General features: G+C 45.7%; 1 protein-coding gene across 3 annotated transcripts in view; it reads right to left on the reverse strand.

Annotated features, from left to right (window-relative positions):
• The window catches only part of LOC143793496 (uncharacterized), a 606,170-nt gene that overhangs the window by 33,903 nt on the left and 557,258 nt on the right, over nt 1-15,009 (reverse strand). The window contains exon 1 of one of the 3 annotated variants that reach the window (XM_077280514.1): nt 5,457-5,668. The exons of the other annotated variants lie outside the window; for them this stretch is intronic. The gene's annotated coding sequence lies outside the window, so the exon portion shown is untranslated. Of the gene's footprint in view, nt 1-5,456; nt 5,669-15,009 lie in introns of those variants that run through there. 3 annotated transcript variants of the gene reach the window in all.

Genomic DNA, 15,009 nt, shown 5'->3' on the forward strand with positions numbered 1-15,009 from the left:
TGTAACTAAGGCTCCGATCACATCTACAAGACGTCAGCGACCACGACCGATGGATCCTGTAACTAAGGCTCCGATCACATCTACAAGACGTCACTGACCACGACCGATGGATCCTGTAACTAAGGCTCCGATCACATCTACAAAATGTCACCAACCACGACAGATGGATCCTGTAACTAAGGCTCCGATCACATCTACAAGACGTCACCGACCACGACCGATGGATCCTGTAACTATGGGACCGATCACATCTACAAGACGTCACTGACCACGACCGATGGATCCTGTAACTAAGGCTCTGATCACATCTACAAGACGTCACCGACCACGACAGATGGATCCTGTAACTAAGGCTCCGATCACATCTACAAGACGTCACCGACCACGACCGATGGATCCTGTAACTAAGGCTCCGATCACATCTACAAGACATCACCGACCACGACCGATGGATCCTGTAACTAAGGCTCCGATCACATCTACAGGACGTCACCGACCACGACCGATGGATCCTGTAACTATGGGACCGATCACATCTACAAGACGTCACTGACCACGACCGATGGATCCTGTAACTAAGGCTCCGATCACATCTACAAGACGTCACCGACCACGACCGATGGATCCTGTAACTAAGGCTCCGATCACATCTACAAGACGTCACCGACCACGACCGATGGATCCTGTAACTAAGGCTCCGATCATATCTACAATACGTCACCAACCACGACCGATGGATCCTGTAACTAAGGCTCCGATCACATCTACAAGACGTCACCGACCACGACCGATGGATCCTGTAACTAAGGCTCCGATCACATCTACAAGACGTCACCGACCACGACCGATAGATCCTGTAACTAAGGCTCCGATCACATCTACCAGACGTCAGTGACCACGACCGATGGATCCTGTAACTAAGGCTCCGATCACATCTACAAGACGTCACCGACCACGACCGATGGATCCTGTAACTAAGGCTCCGATCACATCTACAAGACGTCACCGACCACGACCGATGGATCCTGTAACTAAAGCTCTGATCACATCTACAAGACGTCACCGACCACGACCGATGGATCCTGTAACTAAGGCTCCGATCACATCTACAGGACGTCACCGACCACGACCGATGGATCCTGTAACTAAGGCTCCGATCACATCTACAGGACGTCACCGACCACGACCGATGGATCCTGTAACTAAGGCTCCGATCACATCTACAAGACGTCACCGACCACGACCGATGGATCCTGTAACTAAGGCTCCAGTCACATCTACAAGACGTCACCAACCACGACCGATGGATCCTGTAACTAAGGCTCCGATCACATCTACAAGACGTCACCAACCATGACCGATGAATCCTGTAACTAAGGCTCCGATCACATCTACAAGACGTCACCGACCACGACCGATGGATCCTGTAACTAAGGGTCCGATCACATCTACAAGACGTCACCGACCACGACCGATGGATCCTGTAACTAAGGCTCCGATCACATCTACAAGACGTCACCGACCACGACAGATGGATCCTGTAACTAAGGCTCCGATCACATCTACAAGACGTCACCGACCACGACCGATGGATCCTGTAACTAAGGCTCTGATCACATCTACAAGACGTCAGCGACCACGACCGATGGATCCTGTAACTAAGGCTCCGATCACATCTACAAGACGTCACTGACCACGACCGATGGATCCTGTAACTAAGGCTCCGATCACATCTACAAGATGTCACCAACCACGACAGATGGATCCTGTAACTAAGGCTCCGATCACATCTACAAGACGTCACCGACCACGACCGATGGATCCTGTAACTATGGGACCGATCACATCTACAAGACGTCACTGACCACGACCGATGGATCCTGTAACTAAGGCTCTGATCACATCTACAAGACGTCACCGACCACGACAGATGGATCCTGTAACTAAGGCTCCGATCACATCTACAAGACGTCACCGACCACGACCGATGGATCCTGTAACTAAGGCTCCGATCACATCTACAAGACATCACCGACCTCGACCGATGGATCCTGTAACTAAGGCTCCGATCACATCTACAGGACGTCACCGACCACGACCGATGGATCCTGTAACTATGGGACCGATCACATCTACAAGACGTCACTGACCACGACCGATGGATCCTGTAACTAAGGCTCCGATCACATCTACAAGACGTCACCGACCACGACCGATGGATCCTGTAACTAAGGCTCCGATCACATCTACAAGACGTCACCGACCACGACCGATGGATCCTGTAACTAAGGCTCCGATCATATCTACAATACGTCACCAACCACGACCGATGGATCCTGTAACTAAGGCTCCGATCACATCTACAAGACGTCACCGACCACGACCGATGGATCCTGTAACTAAGGCTCCGATCACATCTACAAGACGTCACCGACCACGACCGATGGATCCTGTAACTAAGGCTCCAATCATATCTACAATACGTCACCAACCAAGACCGATGGATCCTGTAACTAAGGCTCCGATCACATCTACAAGACGTCACCGACCACGACCGATGGATCCTGTAACTAAGGCTCCGATCACATCTACAAGACGTCACCGACCACGACCGATGAATCCTGTAACTAAGGCTCCGATCACATCTACAAGACGTCACCGACCACGACTGATGGATCCTGTAACTAAGGCTCCGATCACATCTACAAGACGTCAGTGACCACGACCGATGGATCCTGTAACTAAGGCTCCGATCACATCTACAAGACGTCACCGACCACGACCGATGGATCCTGTAACTAAGGCTCCGATCACATCTACAAGACGTCACCGACCACGACCGATGGATCCTGTAACTAAGGCTCCGATCACATCTACAAGACGTCACCGACCACGACCGATGGGTCCTGTAACTAAGGCTGCGATCACATCAACAAGACGTCACCGACCACGACCGATGGATCCTGTAACTAAGGCTCCGATCACATCTACAAGACGTCACCGACCACTACCGATGGATCCTGTAACTAAGGCTCCGATCACATCTACAAGACGTCACCGACCGATGGATCCTGTAACTAAGGCTCCGATCACATCTACAAGACGTCACCGACCACGACCGATGGATCCTGTAACTAAGGCTCCGATCACATCTACAAGACGTCACCGACCACGACCGATGGATCCTGTAACTAAGGCTCCGATCATATCTACAATACGTCACCAACCAAGACCGATGGATCCTGTAACTAAGGCTCCGATCACATCTACAAGACGTCACCGACCACGACCGATGGATCCTGTAACTAAGGCTCCGATCACATCTACAAGACGTCACCGACCACGACCGATGGATCCTGTAACTAAGGCTCCGATCACATCTACAAGACGTCACCGACCACGACCGATGGATCCTGTAACTAAGGCTCCGATCACATCTACAAGACGTCACCGACCACGATGGATGGATCCTGTAACTAAAGGTACCTTCACACGAAACGACATTATAACGATATCGCTAGCGATCCGTGACGTTGCAGCGTCCTCGCTAGCGATATCGTTTCGTTTGACACGCAGCAGCGATCAGGATCCTGCTGTGATGTCGCTGGTCGCTGAATAAAGTCCAGAACTTTATTTGGTCGTCCGATCGCTGTGTATCGTTGTGTTTGAAAGCAAAAGCAACGATACCAGCGATATTTTACACTGGTAACCAGGGTAAACATCGGGTTACTAAGCGCAGGGCCGCGCTTAGTTACCCGATGTTTACCCTGGTTACTAGCGTAAAATGTAAAAAAAACAAACAGCACATACTCACATTGCGTCCCCTGCAGTCTGCTTCCTCCTCTGACTCAGCGCCGCAAAGTGAAAGTGAAAGCAGCACAGCGGTGACGTCACCGCTCTGCTCTCACTGTACGGCGCTCAGTCAGTCAGGAAGTGGACGCAGGGGGACGTGAATGTAAGTATGTGCTGTTTGTTTTTTTTAGATTTTACGCTGGTAACCAGGGTAAACATCGGGTTACTAAGCGCGGCCCTGCGCTTAGTTACCCGATGTTTACCCTGGTTACCCGGGGACCTCGGCATAGTTGATCGCTGGAGAGCGGTCTGTGTGACAGCTCTCCAGCGACCAAACAGCGACGCTGCAGCGATCGACATCGTTGTCGCTATCGCTGCAGCGTCGCTTCGTGTGAAGGTACCTTAAGGCTCCGATCACATCTACAAGACGTCACCAACCACGACCGATGGATCCTGTAACTAAGGCTCCGATCACATCTACAAGATGTCACCGACCACGACCGATGGATCCTGTAACTAAGGCTCCGATCACATCTACAAGACAACACCGACCACGACCGATGGATCCTGTAACTAAGGCTCCGATCACATCTACAAGATGTCACCGACCACGACCGATGGATCCTGTAACTAAGGCTCCGATCACATCTACAAGACGTCACCGACCACGACCGATGGATCCTGTAACTAAGGCTCCGATCACATCTACAAGATGTCACCGACCACGACCGAAGGATCCTGTAACTAAGGCTCCGATCACATCTACAAGACGTCACCGACCACAACCGATGGATCCTGTAACTAAGGCTCCAATCACATCTTCAAGACGTCACCGACCACGACCGATGGATCCTGTAACTAAGGCTCTGATCACATCTACAAGACGTCACCGACCACGACCGATGGATCCTGTAATTAAGGCTCCGATCACATCTACAAGACGTCACCAACCACGACCGATGGATCCTGTAACTAAGGCTCCAATCACATCTACAAACGTCACCGACCACGACCGATAGATCCTGTAACTAAGGCTCTGATCACATCTACAAGACGTCACCGACCACGACCGATGGATCCTGTAATTAAGGCTCCGATCACATCTACAAGACGTCACCAACCACGACCGATGGATCCTGTAACTAAGGCTCCAATCACATCTACAAACGTCACCGACCACGACCGATGGATCCTGTAACTAAGGCTCTGATCACATCTACAAGACGTCAGTGACCACGACCGATGGATCCTGTAACTAAGGCTTCGATCACATCTACAAGACGTCACCGACCACGACCGATGGATCCTGTAACTAAGGCTCCGATCACATCTATAAGACATCACCGACCACGACCGATGGATCCTGTAACTAAGGCTCCGATCACATCTACAAGACGTCACCAATCACGACCGATGGATCCTGTAACTGAGGCTCCGATCACATCTACAATACGTCACCGACCACGACCGATGGATCCTGTAACTAAGGCTCCGATCACATCTACAAGACGTCACCGACCACGACCGATGGATCCTGTAACTAAGGCTCCGATCACATCTACAAGACGTCACCAACCACGACCGATGGATCCTGTAACATCACATCTACAAGACGTCACCGACCACGACCGATGGAGCCTGTAACTAAGGCTCTGGTCTCTCACCTCACTGATGACGTCACGTGTTTCAGGTGATTGTTTTCTGCTTTCTTTCTCTGTGATTGTTTGTTGTTTACAGCTTTCTGGAAAGTGGCTGATAACAGAGAGAACCAGAGATCTGTATCGAAATAAAACCAGGAACTGCTACACTGCAAGAGCTGAAGGACCTGCGATGATGTCATCGCACCATGTGATCAGAGAGGTTTAGGAGGCGGAGCTTAACATTGTCTCCTTCTACCTGTCCCTCCCGCTTCTGTATTGATCACATGACGGTGACGTCACTGCAGGTCCTTTTGCTCTCAGTGTCCTTGTTGTTGTGTCTGACACATATTTGTTAATAAAGCTTTGTGTTACAATCTGTGAGGTGCTCAGTGCGGCTCCTCAGACTCTGCCGACACAGAGCTGCCTCAGAGGTCGGCGGGTCGCGGGGGAGGGGCGCTGACTGCTCCGCGTCACCTGTGTCTGAGGGGAGGCCATAAACCCCATTAACCCTTCCCTCCGTGGCGAGTTTTTATGTTTCCTTCTTCCAGGAGCCATCTCTTCCTTCTTTCTCCTCCACTATCGCCTTTTCCGCTTGTTCTTAGTTGTGAGTGACAACGCCGGTCGCACGAGGAGCGTTGGTGAGCGCCTCCACCCCGCTGTCATGGTTTATTAGCGCAGTTCTCCCAGCCCTCGCGGTGCGGTATCATCACCCGGTGCCGCCTTTAGCCGTGTAAAGTCTCCACTCGCTGAGCGGCAGCTTTTTTGCGGTTTTACTTTTCTTATCCGCAGGTTTTCATCGCTTGTTCTCCTGGGAATCATCGCACTTCTGGAGTTTTTAGTTTTTTTCCCCTCATTAACCTCTTCACGACTTGAGCTTTTTTCAGTTTTGAGTTTTCGTTTTTCGCTCCCCTCCTTCCCAGAGCCATTCTTTTTTTATTTTTCCGTCAATATGGCCATGTGAGGACTTATTTTTTGCGGGACGAGTTGTACTTTGGAACGACATCATTGGTTTTACCATGTCGTGTACTAGAAAATGGGAAAAAAATCCAAGTGCGGTGAAATTGCAAAAATAGTGCAATCCCACACTTGTTTTTTGTTTGGCTTTTTTGCTAGGGTCACTAAATGCTAAAACTGACCTTCCATTATGATTCTCCAGGTCAGTACGCGTTCACAGACACCAAACATGTCTAGGTTCTTTTTTATCTAAGTGGTGAATAAAAATTCCAAACCTTGCAAAACAAAAAAAAATTGCGCCATTTTCCGACACCCTTAGCGTCTCCATTTTCGGGATCTCGGGTTGGGTGTGGGATTATTTTTTGCGCGCCGAGCTGATGTTTTTAACCCCTTTCTGACCTCGGATGGGATAGTACATCCAAGGTCAGATCCCCTGCTTTGATGCGGGCTCCGGCGGTAAGCTCGCATCAAAGCCGGGACATGTCAGCTGTTTTGAACAGCTGACATGTGCCTCCAATAGCAGCGGGTAGAATCGCGATCCGCTCGCCGCTATTAACTAGTTAAATGCCGCTGACAGAGGCATTTAACTACCTCTTCCAGCCATCGGGCCGGAAATTAGCTGACTCCCGTCACATGGTCAGGGGTCAGCAATGCGTCGACATGACAACCAGAGGTCTCCTTGAGACCTCTATGGTTGTTGATGCCAGATTGCTGTGAGCGCCACCCTGTGGTCTGTGCTCATAGCAATGCAGTAAATCTACTACATAGGAGGGATCTGAGCATCACCTGTATGTAGCAGAGCCGATCAGACTATGCCAGCTTCTAGCCTCCCATGGAGACTATTGAAGCATGGCAAAAGTAAAAAAAAAATGTTTTAAGAAATAAAAAATATATAAAAGTTTAATTAACCCCTTTCGCCCCATTCAAAATAAAAAAAAAAAAAAAATCAAACCTACACATATTTGGTATCGGCGCGTTCAGAGTCGCCCGATTTATCAATAAAAAAAGGATTAACCTGATCACTAAACGGCGTAGCGAGAAAAAAATTTGAAACTCCAGAATTTCATTTTTTGGGTCGCTGCGACATTGCATTAAAATGCAATAACGGGCGATCAAAATAACGTATCTGCACCAAAATGGTATCATTAAAAACATCAGCTCAGCACGCAAAACATAAGCCCTCACCCAACCCAAGATCACGAAAAATGGAGACGCTATGGGTATCGGAAAATGGCGCTTTTTTTTTTAGCAAAGTTTGGAATTTTTTTACACCACTTAGATAAGAAAGAACCTAGACATGTGAGGTGTCTATGAACTCGCACTGACCTGGAGAATCATAATGGCAGGTCAATTTTAGCATTTAGTGAACCTAACAAAAAAGCCAAAGAAAACCCCAGTCTGGGATTGCACTTTTTTTGCAATTTCACCGCACTTGGAATTTTTTCCCGTTTTCTTGTACATGACATGGTAAAACCAATGGTGTCGGTCAAAAGTACAACTCGTCCCCCCAAAAATAAGCCTGCACATGGCCATATTGATGGAAAAGTAAACAAGTTATGGCTCTGGGAAGGAGAGGAGCGAAAAACTAAAATACCCAGGGTCATGAAGGGGTTACTGATCCTATTTTGGTGCAGATACGTTCTTTTGATCGCCCGTTATTGTATTTTAATGCAATGTCGCGGCAATAAAAAAAAAGTAATTCTGCCGTTTCTATTTTTTTCTCGCTACTCCGTTTAGCGATCAGGTTAATTCTTTTTTTATTGATAGATCGGGCGATTCTGAATGCAGCGATACCAAATATGTGTAGGTTTAACTATATTTTTCTAATTTTATTTTGAATAGGTCCAAAGGGGGGTGATTTGAACTGTTATGTTTTTTTTACTTTTTTCATATTTTTAAACACAATTTTTTTTTTACTTTTGCCATACTTCAATAGTCTCCATGGGAGGCTAGAAGCTGCCATAACTTGATCGGCTCTGCTACATAGAAGCGATGCTCAGACCGCCCCTATATAGTCGATTTACAGCATTGCTATGAGCGCCGATCACATGGTGGCGCTCATAGCAATCTGGCATCAACAACCATAGAGGTGAGACCTCTGGTTGTCATGCCAATGCACCACTGACCCCGATCACGTGACAGGGGGTCAGCGGTGCACGTATTTCCTGCCCGATGACCAGAAGCGCGTGTTAAATGCTGCTGTCAGCGTTTGACAGCGGCATTTAACTAGTTAATGGGCCCGGGTGGATCACGATTCTGCCCGCGCCTATTGCGGGCACATGTCAGCTGTTGAAAACAGCTGACATGTTGCGGCTTTGAGGTGGTTTCACCGCCGGAGCCCACCCCAAAGTGGAGCTTGTGACGTCAGACATACTATCCCATCTGATGTCAGAAAGGGGTTAATGCTCATGTTCTATTTTGATAACTTTTGGAGATAAAGTATTTGGCGTAACTGATACCCAAGAGGGATTATAATTCTGTGAAACATAGATTTCCTCTAAAATTAAATAATTCATTAAATATCTTTCATATAATCATAGAATGTATAGTTGGAAGGGACCTCCTGGGCAGGAGCGGACACAGACAGCTTGGGGCCTCTGTGCAGGAGATGTGTCTGGGCTCCCCTCCTTTTAAGGTGACAAAGCTACATATAAATATGTATATAAATATATGTACAGTACAGACCAAAAGTTTGGGCACACATTCTCATTTAAAGATTTTTCTGTATTTTCATGACTATGAAAATTGTACATTCACACTGAAGGCATCAAAACTATGAATTAACACACGTGGAATTATATACTTAACAAAAAAGTGTGAAACACCTGAAATTATGTCTTATATTCTAGGTTCTTCAAAGTAGCCACCTTTTGCTTTGACGACTGCTTTGCTTTGGATCCTAAAATTTGTTGGTCAATTTCTCCTGAGTACAGCGATACCTCACATGTGGGGGGAACCACTGTTTGTGCACACGGCAAGGCTCGGAAGGGAAGGAGCGCCATTTGACTTTTTGAATGAAAAATTAGCTCCAATCATTAGCGGACACCATGTCGTGTTTGGAGAGCCCCTGTGTGCCTAAACATTGGAGCTCCCCTACAAGTGACACCATTTTGGAAACTAGACCCCCCCCCAAGGAACTTATCTAGATGTGCGGTGAGCACTTTGAACCCCCAAGTGCTTGACAGACGTTTATAACGCAGATCCATGCAAATAAAAAATCATTTTTCTTTCCTGAAAAATTATTTTTTAGCCCAGACTTTTTTAGTTTCACAAGGGTAACAGGAGAAATTGCACCCCAAAAGTTTTAAATGTGAAGCAAAGAAATGGGCGGCACAGCTTTCCACATGAACACCTTTAGCTTGCATGAAAATCAGGAATATTCATTAAGGGAAACATAGTAACATAGTTATTAGGGTTGAAGGAAGACTTTAAGTCCATCTAGTTCAACCCATAGCCTAACATGCCCTAACATGTTGATCCAGGTGAAGGCAAAAAAAAACCCATGTCATCCACCTCCAGTTACCGGGTGCTCCTCCAAGAGACCTCAGACCAAACAATATGTTGCAAACGAAGAAAGAAGAGGAAGGCACTCACCGAACTGGGACTTGACTTGTCTTTATTAGATATCCATTAAAATATCATGGCCGGGAGAATGAACAAGGAGCTCGTTTGAGCAGTATACGGACGACGGCTGTTTCCCGCGCTCTCTGCGCTTCCACGGGTCTGTATGTGGAAGGATGTCGGGTGGATGGAACATATGCTCCTGCCGCAGCATGCTCCTCCCATTCCCGGCTCCTCCCCTCTGGCCATGCGATACAAAAATCTAAAGCATTTAAAAACACATTTAAAAACATATGAAAAAGAGCATACACAGATAATTCTAACAATATCAAAAGCACAAATATTTGGGACAATAATTATTATGTATCTTTCCCCATTCACAACCCTCCATCTTTCCAGTGAACGCGTATAAGGGAGAGTACTTTGTAGCTGTCAATATTAACCAATAGTGCGCCAAGACCTTCCTTAGTTACTTTACAAAAATACCGACATGTCCAACTTATCGTTGAAACCAGTCGGTCCCATTGCATTGGTGCGCATTATCCATCTCGTCTCGCATCTAAGGAGGAGCTTATTCCAGTCCCCGCCCCGCACAGGTCGACGGACCCTCTTAATTCCTGCAAATGAGAGGACTCCTGGATTCCCCCCGTGCGCCTCTCTTACATGGGTAACACAGGCCAACAAAAAACAACTTTTTTTATGTTTCTTTGATGAAAATAGGCAAATATTACTAATTTTGGGTCGAGAAACTCAAATATACCCACAGAATTGTTTAATTAGCTCTCGTTTTTTAGATACACGCCATGGAAGTATGTGCTGTAGGTAGCGAGAAGAATTCATTACAAGAGTATAAATTGCACAGTACAGTACACATATTTAGTATCGCCGCGTCCGTAACGACCCAACCTATAAAACTGTCCCACTAGTTAACCCCTTCAGTAAACACCGTAAGAAAAAAAAAAAAAAAACGAGGCAAAAAACAACGCTTTATTACCATACCGCCGAACAAAAAGTGGAATAACACGCGATCAAAAAGATGGATATAAATAACCATGGTACCGCTGAAAACGTCATCTTGTCCCGCAAAAAACAAGCCGCCATACAGCATCATCAGCAAAAAAATAAAAAAGTTATAGTCCTCAGAATAAAGCGATGCCAAAATAATTATTTTTTCTATAAAATAGTTTTTATCGTATAAAAGCGCCAAAACATTAAAAAATGATATAAATGAGGTATCGCTGTAATCGTACTGACCCGACGAATAAAACTGCTTTATCAATTTTACCAAACGCAGAACGGTATAAAGAAATTCATGAATAGCTGGTTTTTGGTTATTCTGCCTCACAAAAAACGGAATAAAAAGTGATAAAAAATGGTCACGTGTCCGAAAATGTTACCAATAAAAACGTCAACTCGTCCCGCAAAAAACAAGACCTCACATGACTCTGTGGACCAAAATGTGGAAAAATTATAGGTCTCAAAATGCCACGTATATAAGTGCCACGTATTTAAGTGCCACGTATAAGTGCCACGTATTTAAGTGCCACGTATAAGCAAAGTAATGATGGTAAGCAGTCTTCACAAGTGGAGTAATTGGTCTTCTTTGGTTGGCAAATGTCACATAACCACACACGTAACAAAAATTGTTAACAATATTTGCACATTTACGAGGCATTTTCAAAGTGTAAATTCTCTCCACAAAATTACTGCAACAAGAGAAAGAGACTTCAATTAGTACAAACTATGCAGACACAATTTATAAAATGGCTGACATTGGTTCAACAGGTCTGTAATCAGGTTTACCAATACACATTTGTTGAAAATTCAAAATTTCCCTATTTTCCTGCATAATAATCTTAAATGACCTGTATCTCAGCAACAAGAGCTAATAATGATTTTTAAGTAACATATTCGTTTTTAGGATGCTAAAATTATTACAAACCAGCTATTTTCATTTCAGAAACATTTTCACTGTTGGCCAGTGAATCTCGGGACGCCTTTACCTGTTGTGATCAACCTATAATGTTCCCGGAAACGCACATACAACGGGCGTATAGTTTTGCCTACATAATGGAATCTGCATGGGCAGAAGAGAACATATACGACATGATCTGTTTTAGGCCGGCGTCACACAGCGTATGTAAATACGGTCCGTTTTTTACGGCCGTAATGCGCAGAAAAATCCCCAAAATAGTGGTCTGTATGTCCTCCGTAGGCAGGGTGTGTCAGCGTATTTTGCGCATGGCATCCTCCGTATGTAATCCGTATGGCATCCGTACTGGGATATTTTCTCGCAGGCTTGCAAAACCGACATCTAATGGACTTATGTGCTCAAATGTTCGTTAAAACATATATACAGTGTATATATACACTCACCGGCCACTTTATTAGGTACACCATGCTAGTAACGGGTTGGACCCCCTTTTGCCTTCAGAACTGCCTCAATTCTTCGTGGCATAGATTCAACAAGGTGCTGGAAGCATTCCTCAGAGATTTTTGTCCATATTGACATGATGGCATCACACAGTTGCCGCAGATTTGTCGGCTGCACATCCCAAAGATGCTCCATACAAGGCAGGATGGATCCATGCTTTCATGTTGTTTACGCCAAATTCTGACCCTACCATCCGAATGTCGCAGCAGAAATCGAGACTCATCAGACCAAGCAACATTTTTCCAATCTTCTACTGTCCAATTTCGATGAGCTTGTACAAATTGTAGCCTCAGTTTCCTGTTCTTAGCTGAAAGGAGTGGTACCTGGTGTGGTCTTCTGCTGCTGTAGCCCATCTGCCTCAAAGTTCGACGCACTGTGCGTTCAGAGATGCTCTTAGGCCTACCTTGGTTGTAACGGGTGGCGATTTGAGTCACTGTTGCCTTTCTATCAGCTCGAACCAGTCTGCCCATTCTCCTCTGACCTCTGGCATCAACAAGGCATTTCCGCCCACAGAACTGCCGCTCACTGGATTTTTTTTCTTTTTCGGACCATTCTCTGTAAACCCTAGAGATGGTTGTGCGTGAAAATCCCAGTAGATCAGCAGTTTCTGAAATACTCAGACCAGCCCTTCTGGCACCAACAACCATGCCACGTTCAAAGGCACTCAAATCACCTTTCTTCCCCATACTGATGCTCGGTTTGAACTGCAGGAGATTGTCTTGACCATGTCTACATGCCTAAATGCACTGAGTTGCCGCCATGTGATTGGCTGATTAGAAATTAAGTGTTAACAAAAAGTTGGACAGGTGTACCTAATAAAGTGGCCAGTGAGTGTATATATATATACAGTGGGGCAAAAAAGTATTTAGTCAGTCAGCAATAGTGCAAGTTCCACCACTTAAAAAGATGAGAGGCGTCTGTAATTTACATCATAGGTAGACCTCAACTATGGGAGACAAACTGAGAAAAAAAAATCCAGAAAATCACATTGTCTGTTTTTTGATCATTTTATTTGCATTTTATGGTGGAAAATAAGTATTTGGTCAGAAACAAACAATCAAGATTTCTGGCTCTCCCAGACCTGTAACTTCTTCTTTAAGAGTCTCCTCTTTCCTCCACTCATTACCTGTAGTAATGGCACCTGTTTAAACTTGTTATCAGTATAAAAAGACACCTGTGCACACCCTCAAACAGTCTGACTCCAAACTCCACTATGGTGAAGACCAAAGAGCTGTCAAAGGACACCAGAAACAAAATTGTAGCCCTGCACCAGGCTGGGAAGACTGAATCTGCAATAGCCAACCAGCTTGGAGTGAAGAAATCAACAGTGCGAGCAATAATTAGAAAATGGAAGACATACAAGACCACTGATAATCTCCCTCGATCTGGGGCTCCACGCAAAATCCCACCCCGTGGGGTCAGAATGATCACAAGAACGGTGAGCAAAAATCCCAGAACCACGCGGGGGGACCTAGTGAATGAACTGCAGAGAGCTGGGACCAATGTAACAAGGCCTACCATAAGTAACACACTACGCCACCATGGACTCAGATCCTGCAGTGCCAGACGTGTCCCACTGCTTAAGCAAGTACATGTCCGGGCCCGTCTGAAGTTTGCTAGAGAGCATTTGGATAATCCAGAGGAGTTTTGGGAGAATGTCCTATGGTCTGATGAAACCAAACTGGAACTGTTTGGTAGAAACACAACTTGTCGTGTTTGGAGGAAAAAGAATACTGAGTTGCATCCACCAAACACCATACCTACTGTAAAGCATGGTGGTGGAAACATCATGCTTTAGGGTTGTTTCTCTGCAAAGGGGCCAGGACGACTGATCCGGGTACATGAAAGAATGAATGGGGCCATGTATCGTGAGATTTTGAGTGCAAGCCTCCTTCCATCAGCAAGGGCATTGAAGATGAAACGTGGCTGGGTCTTTCAACATGACAATGATCCAAAGCACACCACCAGGGCAACGAAGGAGTGGCTTCGTAAGAAGCATTTCAAGGTCCTGGAGTGGCCTAGCCAGTCTCCAGATCTCAACCCTATAGAAAACCTTTGGAGGGAGTTGAAAGTCCGTGTTGCCAAGCGAAAAGCCAAAAACATCACTGCTCTAGAGGAGATCTGCATGGAGGAATGGGCCAACATACCAACAACAGTGTGTGGCAACCTTGTGAAGACTTACAGAAAACGTTTGACCTCTGTCATTGCCAACAAAGGATATATTACAAAGTATTGAGATGAAATTTTGTTTCTGACCAAATACTTATTTTCCACCATAATATGAAAATAAAATGATAAAAAAACAGACAATGTGATTTTCTGTATTTTTTTTTCTCAGTTTGTCTCCCATAGTTGAGGTCTACCTATTATGTAAATTACAGACGCCTCTCATCTTTTTAAGTGGTGGAACTTGCACTATTGCTGACTGACTAAATACTTTTTTGCCCCACTGTATATATGTCATTGAGACACATATATATATATTCTGTATTTATATTTAATTCAGCGCGATATATGTGAAAAGCCGGTAGTTCAATTGCCGGCTTTTCATTTCTCCTGCACAAACCCGACATGATATGAGACATGATTACATACAGTAAACCATCTCATATCCATTTTTTTTTGCAT

This window comes from Ranitomeya variabilis, chromosome 1 (genome assembly GCF_051348905.1).
Source record: "Ranitomeya variabilis isolate aRanVar5 chromosome 1, aRanVar5.hap1, whole genome shotgun sequence".
NCBI classification, from domain to species: domain Eukaryota; kingdom Metazoa; phylum Chordata; class Amphibia; order Anura; family Dendrobatidae; genus Ranitomeya; species Ranitomeya variabilis.